We start from the raw sequence: 7,752 nt of genomic DNA on the forward strand, positions 1-7,752 counted from the left end.
GGAATTGGCTGCCCGGCCCTTGGCCCAGCGCTGACCCCAGGCAGCAGCAGCCGCTGATTTCAGGTGAAGTGCCAGGGTGATGTGTGTGAGGAAGTGTAGGTGACACAGGAGCTACAGAGCAAGTGGACGTGGGCAGGGATGGCCCGTGAGATGGGACTGGGCTGTGCAGGTGAGAGGAAATTTGTTAATAGGGCTCCTCTAATTAAACAGGGGCCTGAAGAGAAGCACAGAGGCTCTGCCAGAGTGAGCTGTGAGTGTGGTGGGGAAGCTGGGTGGAAAACATGTCTGGAAGTATGAGGGAGAGACATTTGGAGCCTGGAGATAAGCAGGGCTGGTGGCTGCAGTCCACTCATACCCAGCACTGGGGTGGTTCTCACTGTCCCAAACAAGTGACGCTGCTCTAACCCCATGTGGTGCTTTGGGAACAGCTTTCACCAGTGAAAGCAGGGAAAATCCTTCCCCTCGCTGCTCTCTTCCCAAACTGCAGCGATTTCCTATTAATGGATTAAAATGAAATAGGTTCCCACCCACAGCTCCCTGTTGTTTGTGTTATTTCCCAATTAATGATCTGAGCCATCCCCCACATGAATGCCTCAGGTCAGTCCCATGAGCCTCTGCCCACCCAGTAAATCCCTGGTAGTGAACAGTCTCCGGAATATTCCAATCCCAGCACTGGATTCACTCCAAAAATGCCAAGTACTGGAGCTGTTTCTATTGCTGCTTTTTATTTTATTCTGATTGTGTTGAAAGTGCACATTTTGTTGGAAGCTGAGCGTGTGTTGGTCGTGGGGTCTGTCACAGCTCCCTGTTCTGGCTGTGGTCGATTCCAGAGCATCAGACTTGATATTTCCTTTTGAAGAAATGATATCTGCATTGCTTTAAAATGCTCTTGCTTTGGCTTAATGTGAAGGTCATTCCGAAATAAACGTCCAGGAGAGACTTTGGCACAAAAAATACTGGATGGAACTTGGATTTGTGGTGACATTCTCGGGGTTTGGAGAAAAAAAAAATCTTATTAAATCCAGTGGATTACTCCAGTCTGAGTGAGATGGCTTCTTTTTTTCCAGCAATAGAATATGGGAGGGAGGGAGAAGGATGTTTAGTGATTTGTCTTAGAGCCACAATTTGGAATTTTTATGTATTTGATTCTGTTTAGTAGGAAAAAAAGGGTTGACATGGAACTAACTGTGCCTTTTGCATGGGAGCTGCTGTGCAGGGACGAGAACAATCTCATTAAAAAAGGGAAAACCCACAAAGTTTGGAAGTCAGGCCTCGGAAAGGGTGGCACTTCGAGGAGCGGGAAATCTGCATGTTTGCATATGGATGAGCGTGCGGGCCCTGCCCGGTGAACTGTGCTGCATTAGCTGCCCCAGTTGAGCCGCGGCTGCAGGAGCCGCTCCTGTCACAGGCCCGGCGCAGTGTCTGTCTGGGGCTGTCACAGGGTGGCTTTGGTGAGTGTCCCCGCTGTCCCCTCGCTGCCGCTCTGACCTCAGCCCGGGGAGGGAGGGATGGAGCGTTTACCATGGGAGCTGGGAGGGAACAAAAGCTGTTTGTCTGGAGCGAGAGGAAAGCGGGCGCAGAGCTGCCCTGTGCCCGAGCCTGTGGGGACGGGGCGGTGACGGTCACCAGGGCAGCTCCAGCGCTGATAACTCTGTTTTCTCCACTGCCGGGGCACCGGAGCAGCCCACAGGCTCCACAGTCTGGGAGAAGTGCATGGAGCAGAGAACAGCCCAGATTCCATTGCCAACTCCGTGCCTGGGAATAGTAACATCATCCTGAAGCTCACCATGGGTTCCCGTGCAGGGATATCAGGGATCTGGGCTCCTGCTGCTTTGGCAGGGAATAAAGTGCAGGGATAACCAGGATCTGGGCTCCTGCTGCATTGGCAGGGAATAAAGTGCAGGGATAACCAGGATCTGGGCTCCTGCTGCATTGGCACCGGTTCCAGTGCAGGGATACCCGGGGCCTGGGCTCCTGCTGCTCCCGAACCCTTAACCCCCGTGTGTCTTCAAACACGTGGTTCCCCCTGGGTGAGCCCACACAGGCAGCCACAGGCCCCGGCTCAACGTGTGCTCCCGGGGTTTTAAGGCAGAAGCCTTTGCTTAACAACGAATTCCCAGCGAGAAGGTCCGAAATGCCTTTAAACCTCTGCTGCAACCATGGGGACGGTCCCAGCACTCTGCCCTTGCCGCACATTTGTTGTGGGCAGTGGTCTGGTGAGAGCCAACCTTGCTGTGCTCGATCCCGCGCTCGGGAGGAGGAAAGGGGAGGTCAGAGCCGGGATCACACGCGGGCTCAGCTCAGCGGCCCCGGGCAGATGCGCGGAGCTGCCGGAGGTGCCCCTGGGTGTTCGTGTGGCCTCCAGCTGCCGCTCCGAGAGGGAGCAGAGCGGCTCCCAAGGGTCCCCTGTCACATCTGCCACCCCCGGGCCGATGCCTCGGGTGCCTGAGGGCCTCTCCCACAGCACCACACGTCTAGACGTGATCCCAACTGAGCCTTTGTGGCGCCCGCTGACGGCTCCTCCTCCTTTCCCTCTGCTCTAAAGTGAGGATAACGCGATTTGTTTCATATTGGATAATGCCAGTATAAACGAGATCCTCACTGCAGGGTGATTTTCCCATTGGAAGCATAGGTTGGGTGTTAAATATTGTCAGCACTAAGTGTTCCTACCTGTAGCTTTGTGGTAACTGCTTGTATGGAGGCACGTTACGTTCTTGTAGCTTGGTTTGTTAATAATTCAAGGCTTCCTGGTCCCAGGCACACACAACTTGCTGGCTGGGAGGTTCCATCCAGAGGAGCTGTTCATTGAGACGTGCTCAGTGCCTGATCCCTGTGAATGGGACACGCTCTGCTCAGTTACCGTGAAGCAGCTCCTGAAGGACGGATCCATTTGCAAGAGTTAAATGATGTTTTGCTGTCTGTGCTGTAACTCAGTGCAATCCACCCTCTGCAGCAGCAGGGGAAGGAGCTCGGGGGCTTCTGCTCCCAGGGAAATTACCATTCGTTTTCTCTGTATCAGAGGAGACTCCAAATACCAGTTCATCATTGCTCAGGAAATGACATTTTGTTTTCTGCAGCGTGACATTATCACTGTTGTGTAAATTCCATGTTGATAGCTGGGGAAAATGCCTTGGAAGGGGGATTTAAAGGCATCTCCTCAGCGTTCATCTGGCCTAGGGAGCCATTTCTGAGCAATCCAGGCTTTGCTGTCCTCCTCCCTGTCATTTTTTCATTGGACAGGATGTTCTGGTGACTCTTTGGCTGTTCCCACCTGGCCCTTCTCCAGGTGCCCAAGCTGTGACTCCCGGCCGAGCTGCCTCGTGGCCTGGATTCCCTCTGTGGGGGGAGGTCTGGCTGAGCAGGAGCAGGAGCTGTGAACCCACATTCCTGTTGGAAACAGCCCCAGCACAGTTGTGGGTCAGGCTGAGAGGTGAAATGATGCACACCCATGTGTCCTCTGGAATGTGCTTTGCCGGGAGGTTCCCCTCGGAATTCTGATGCCAGTCAGGATCCCAGGCCCTGGCAATGAGTGAGATTTCTTCAGTGAACAAACAAGCAGTGGTGTGGTTCAGCTCTGCTGTGGGTGTTGGGGAGCACCGTGTGGCTCCTCAGCTCTTGTCTTGCACTTATTGAAAGGCACATCATGACTGAAAGTAAGTTACTTTTGTTTTTTCACCTCTGAGTATTTCTTGTCCCTAGAAAATCAATATTCCCATTTATGAATGTTTGCCAGGCTTTTTATATCTTTTTTCATAAACTTGAAATCACCTGAAAATCCACGATCGACAAACTTTTTAAAAAGCCTGTTCTGCACGAAAAATGATTTTGGAAACACATTGATGTCCTTGTGAGAAGGGCCTGGGATTCCAGGAAGAGGGGGAATGGCTTCTTGCTGCCAGAGGGCAGGGTTAGGTGGGATATTGGGAAGGAATTCTCCCCTGTGAGGATGGGGAGGCCCTGGCACAGGTTGCCCAGAGAAGCTGTGGCTGCCCCTGGATCCCTGGAAGTGTCCAAGGCCAGGTTGGGCGGGACTTGGAACGACCTGGGCTAGTGGAAGGTGTCCCTGCCCGTGGCACTGAGTGCTCTGGTCTAGTTGACAAGATGGGGATCAGTCAAAGTTTGGATTTGATGGTCTCAGAGGTCTTTTCCAGCCTGAATGATTCTATGAAATGAAATCCTGATTTAATCATGGGGCTCAGAAATCTGGTTTCTTAACCCCTCTTGCCTTCCCTTGCTGACTAGGGAGGGGGTTTTAACAAAATAGTAACTTAGGATGCTCTGCAATGCTCCAGTTTAGGCATTTTGGTTTTGTATTTGCATTTTGATGTCCAGTGAGGGAGGGGAAGATCCTTGTGAAGGAGATCTCAGTGAAGGGGTTGTAGCCAGTGTAGGGTGAGGAGAGAGTTATATAAAATTCTCTGACCTGGAGGTCACAGTGCCACTGATATCCCAGAGAGGGGAGCCAGGATTTTGAGTGACCTCAAACCTAATTCAACCTAATTCAATAAAATGCTCTTTTCTAGTTACGAATTTAAATTCTTAAGGACTGGGAGGAAAAACTCAGGAAAACGGGAAAACGGAGCCTTTTCTTTGTCAGCTGCCGATTTAACTCAGCAGCCTCTGCTCCCCGGCATCCCCAGGAGGGCCCGGCGAGGTGCTGGGGCAGGGGCGGGGGCAGCGGGGGGGTCCCACCGCGCCGGTGGGAGCGGGAGCTGCCGGGGGACTGCGCTGACAGGGTGAAACGGGCCCACCGGGAATTCCCATTAAGTCCTGGTGACCTGGATTTGAACTGCCTGAGCTGTTCCGCGGGGGCTGCACCTCTGCTGGAGATCGGGGCCCGGCGGGGGTTAAAGCGGAGCGCTGGAGGCCGGACCGCGCCCGGGATGACCCGGGCTGTGGGCTGGAACAGACCCGCGAGCGATGCGGGCAGCACGAGACCGCTCCTTAAAGGGCATTGGGAAATTTTCGTGTTCTCTGCCTGGTCACAACAGACCACAGGAGCTGGGTTTCCCCCGTTTTCCCCGGGATAGTCGCGCCCTCCCCCCGGAGCCGGCGGCGGCGCAGCCGAAGTTAAAGGACACCAAAGCCTTCGATCACGTTTTCAGGCCACTGGCTGGTGAAAATCCTCCCCCTCCCCTGGTTGTCTGGGTTCTCCCCCCCCTCCAGCCCACGGCCTCTCCTGGTCACTGGTGCTCTGACCCACGAGCTGCCCCGTCCTCCCCAGCGTGTGTCCGGCTGCCAGAGGCTCTGCCGGATTCCCATCGGGGTTTGGCTGATGTCCCCAGTGCCAGGGGCTGCTCTTGCCTATGCTCCAGTTCCTGAGCTGACCCCAGGGCTCAGCTCCTCTTTCCTTTTCCCTTTTCCCTTGACAGGGAGAGTTCAGTGCTGTTGGGGCTGCTCCTGGCAGGTCCATTCCCCTGAACTTGTTAAGCCTCAAAGAATTTTTAAAAGTGATTTTGGGTTTGACATGAGTCAAGTTTGTGAGCAGCTCTGGGAAGGCTGAGTTTCTGCTCAGGTCCTTATTCTGTGCTGTTGAGGGATCCTCACTAGACAGTGGGTCAGTGGTGACTCAGACCGGGCAGAGGAAGGTCCCAGCTCTGATACCTTTGTATTCACCCAAAAGCCAAACAGTCCCAGCTTTCCTCTGCAAAATGTTTTGAGCCCCAGGTGACACTGGCTGTGTCTATACAGTGGGTGTGTTATCACAGGACTTTTAATACTTCAGGGAGCCCGTAAGAGAATGGAGACAAACTTCTCAGTGGTGCCTGTTGTGACAGCACAAGGGGTGATGGTTTTGTACTGAAGGACAGTCAATTTAGATCAAATTTAAGAAAGAAGTTTATTGTGATGAGGGTGGGGAGGCCCTGGCACAGGTTACCCAGAGAAGCTGTGGCTGCCCCATCCTTGGGAGTGTTTGAGGCAGGGTTGGATGGAGCTCCAGTGGAAGGTGTCCCTGCCCACGGCAGAGGGCTGGAATGGATGATCTTTAAGATGGTCTTAATCTTCTGTGATTCCATGGTCAGCCTGAAGAGCTCAGGGGCACAGCCAGCAGGAAGGAGCCCAGGAGGTGAGTGTGGTCACCACAACCTGTTGTGTTTGCCAAACTGCCACAAGCATTTACCAAAATTCCTGTGACCATTCATTCCAATCCATTCCAATTCCACCTGCCCAGCTCCACCTGGTCCACCCAGAGCTGGAGTCACCTCCCCTGAGGATGGCCTGTGCTCAGCAGAGCCTGGGCAGCTGGATGCTCTGAGCTCTCCTTCCCCCATGCCTGGTTTCTGGAATGCCTGTGGAGGGACAGGCCTGTGTGAGGTATGTGGAGCCACTTTCCCCAGAAGGCCTCTTTTCTGTGCACAGGTTTGTTTCTTGTTTCCAGCTGGAGCCTCAATAGCAAAATTCCCATCGTGGGCGAGACAGAGATGGGATGTGCTTCCACCTGAGGTGTGTGTGCTCCTCCTGCAGAGTTTCTCCATGGTGATAAAACTGTAAATTTCCCTAAAATTTACACGTATTAAATAAAAGCCTCTCTCCTCCCCTCCCAGTGTCCTGGTTTGTGGTCAGAGTTCAGTTCAGGTTCTTCCTTATTTGCGTGGGAAACGAGGATGTGGTTGTGAAACTTGTCTTTGAGGTGTTATTTTCCTCACCTGTGATGTACCCCCACGGAACTGGGATGTACCCCCACGGAACTGGGATGTGCCCCCACAGAACTGGGATGTGTCCCTACAAAACTGGGATGTGCCCCACGGATCTCTCCCTTCAGGACACAATTCTCCATCATTCCACACAGCAGCAGCGGTGCCTCCCGACCATCTGACGTGTCCCTCTGCTCCCAAAGGTGCCCCAAACATCCCAGGAGGAGCCTGACCCTCCCTCTGCTCACACAAACTGCTCCTCACATGGAACCCCCTCACCCCCCCATGAACCCATGACCACCTTCCTGGGGAGTCCACGAGGGCTTTTGTCCTTGTGCTCACCCCAAAAGCAGCGTCTGCCTCGTTAGATTAGAGTTGAAAAATTGCAGCCAGATGGTCGATCATCAGCTTCAGCAACCAGAGGAGTGGGGATATTTTAGGTTCGAGGGTTTCCCATTATGCAATGGCGCAGACACGGGCGGGGGAAGCTTTGGGTTCTTGTTTCTTTGGGTTTACTAATAATGAGGGATTTGTTTGGGTTTTTTTTCCCCTTAGGTGAAGGGTCTGAAGCACCAGGAGCAGCTGAGGGAGCTGGGAGGGCTCAACCTGGAGAACAGGAAGCTCGGGGGGGACCTTCTGGCTCTGCAACCCCCTGACAGGAGGGTGGTCCCTGACATAGCCCTGGTTAGTCAGGAGAAGGGAAGGAGCTGAGGACAGGCAGGAATTCTGCAGCACCTGCCTGTGCTCCCAACCTGGGGCAGCTGAGTGGTGGGATGGGGGAGCTGGAAAGGATCTGAAGCAGTTTGTGATGGAGGGAAGTGGCAGCCTGGGGTGTCAGGCACCTTTGGGCACCGGACCTGCTGCCTCCTGCAGTTTTTGTGGTCCTGGGGACCTGGGTCCTTGTCCAAGACACATCCAACACACCCTGGTGATATCACGAGTCCCAGCCCCTGGCACAAGGCCCCTGCCCTGATCATGCATTGTGGGTGTTGTGTGACCCTGTGGGGCAGTAGGATGGAGCTGGGCCCACCTTAAATCATGGGTTTTGCCCTGCTGACCCTCAAGACTCTGAATAACTCGAGATTCAGAGGCAGTCTGTGCATCTGGAATATTTCTG

This window comes from Pipra filicauda, unplaced genomic scaffold, assembly GCF_003945595.2.
Source record: "Pipra filicauda isolate LSUMZ 115617 unplaced genomic scaffold, ASM394559v2 scaffold336_size1087642_pilon, whole genome shotgun sequence".
NCBI classification, from domain to species: domain Eukaryota; kingdom Metazoa; phylum Chordata; class Aves; order Passeriformes; family Pipridae; genus Pipra; species Pipra filicauda.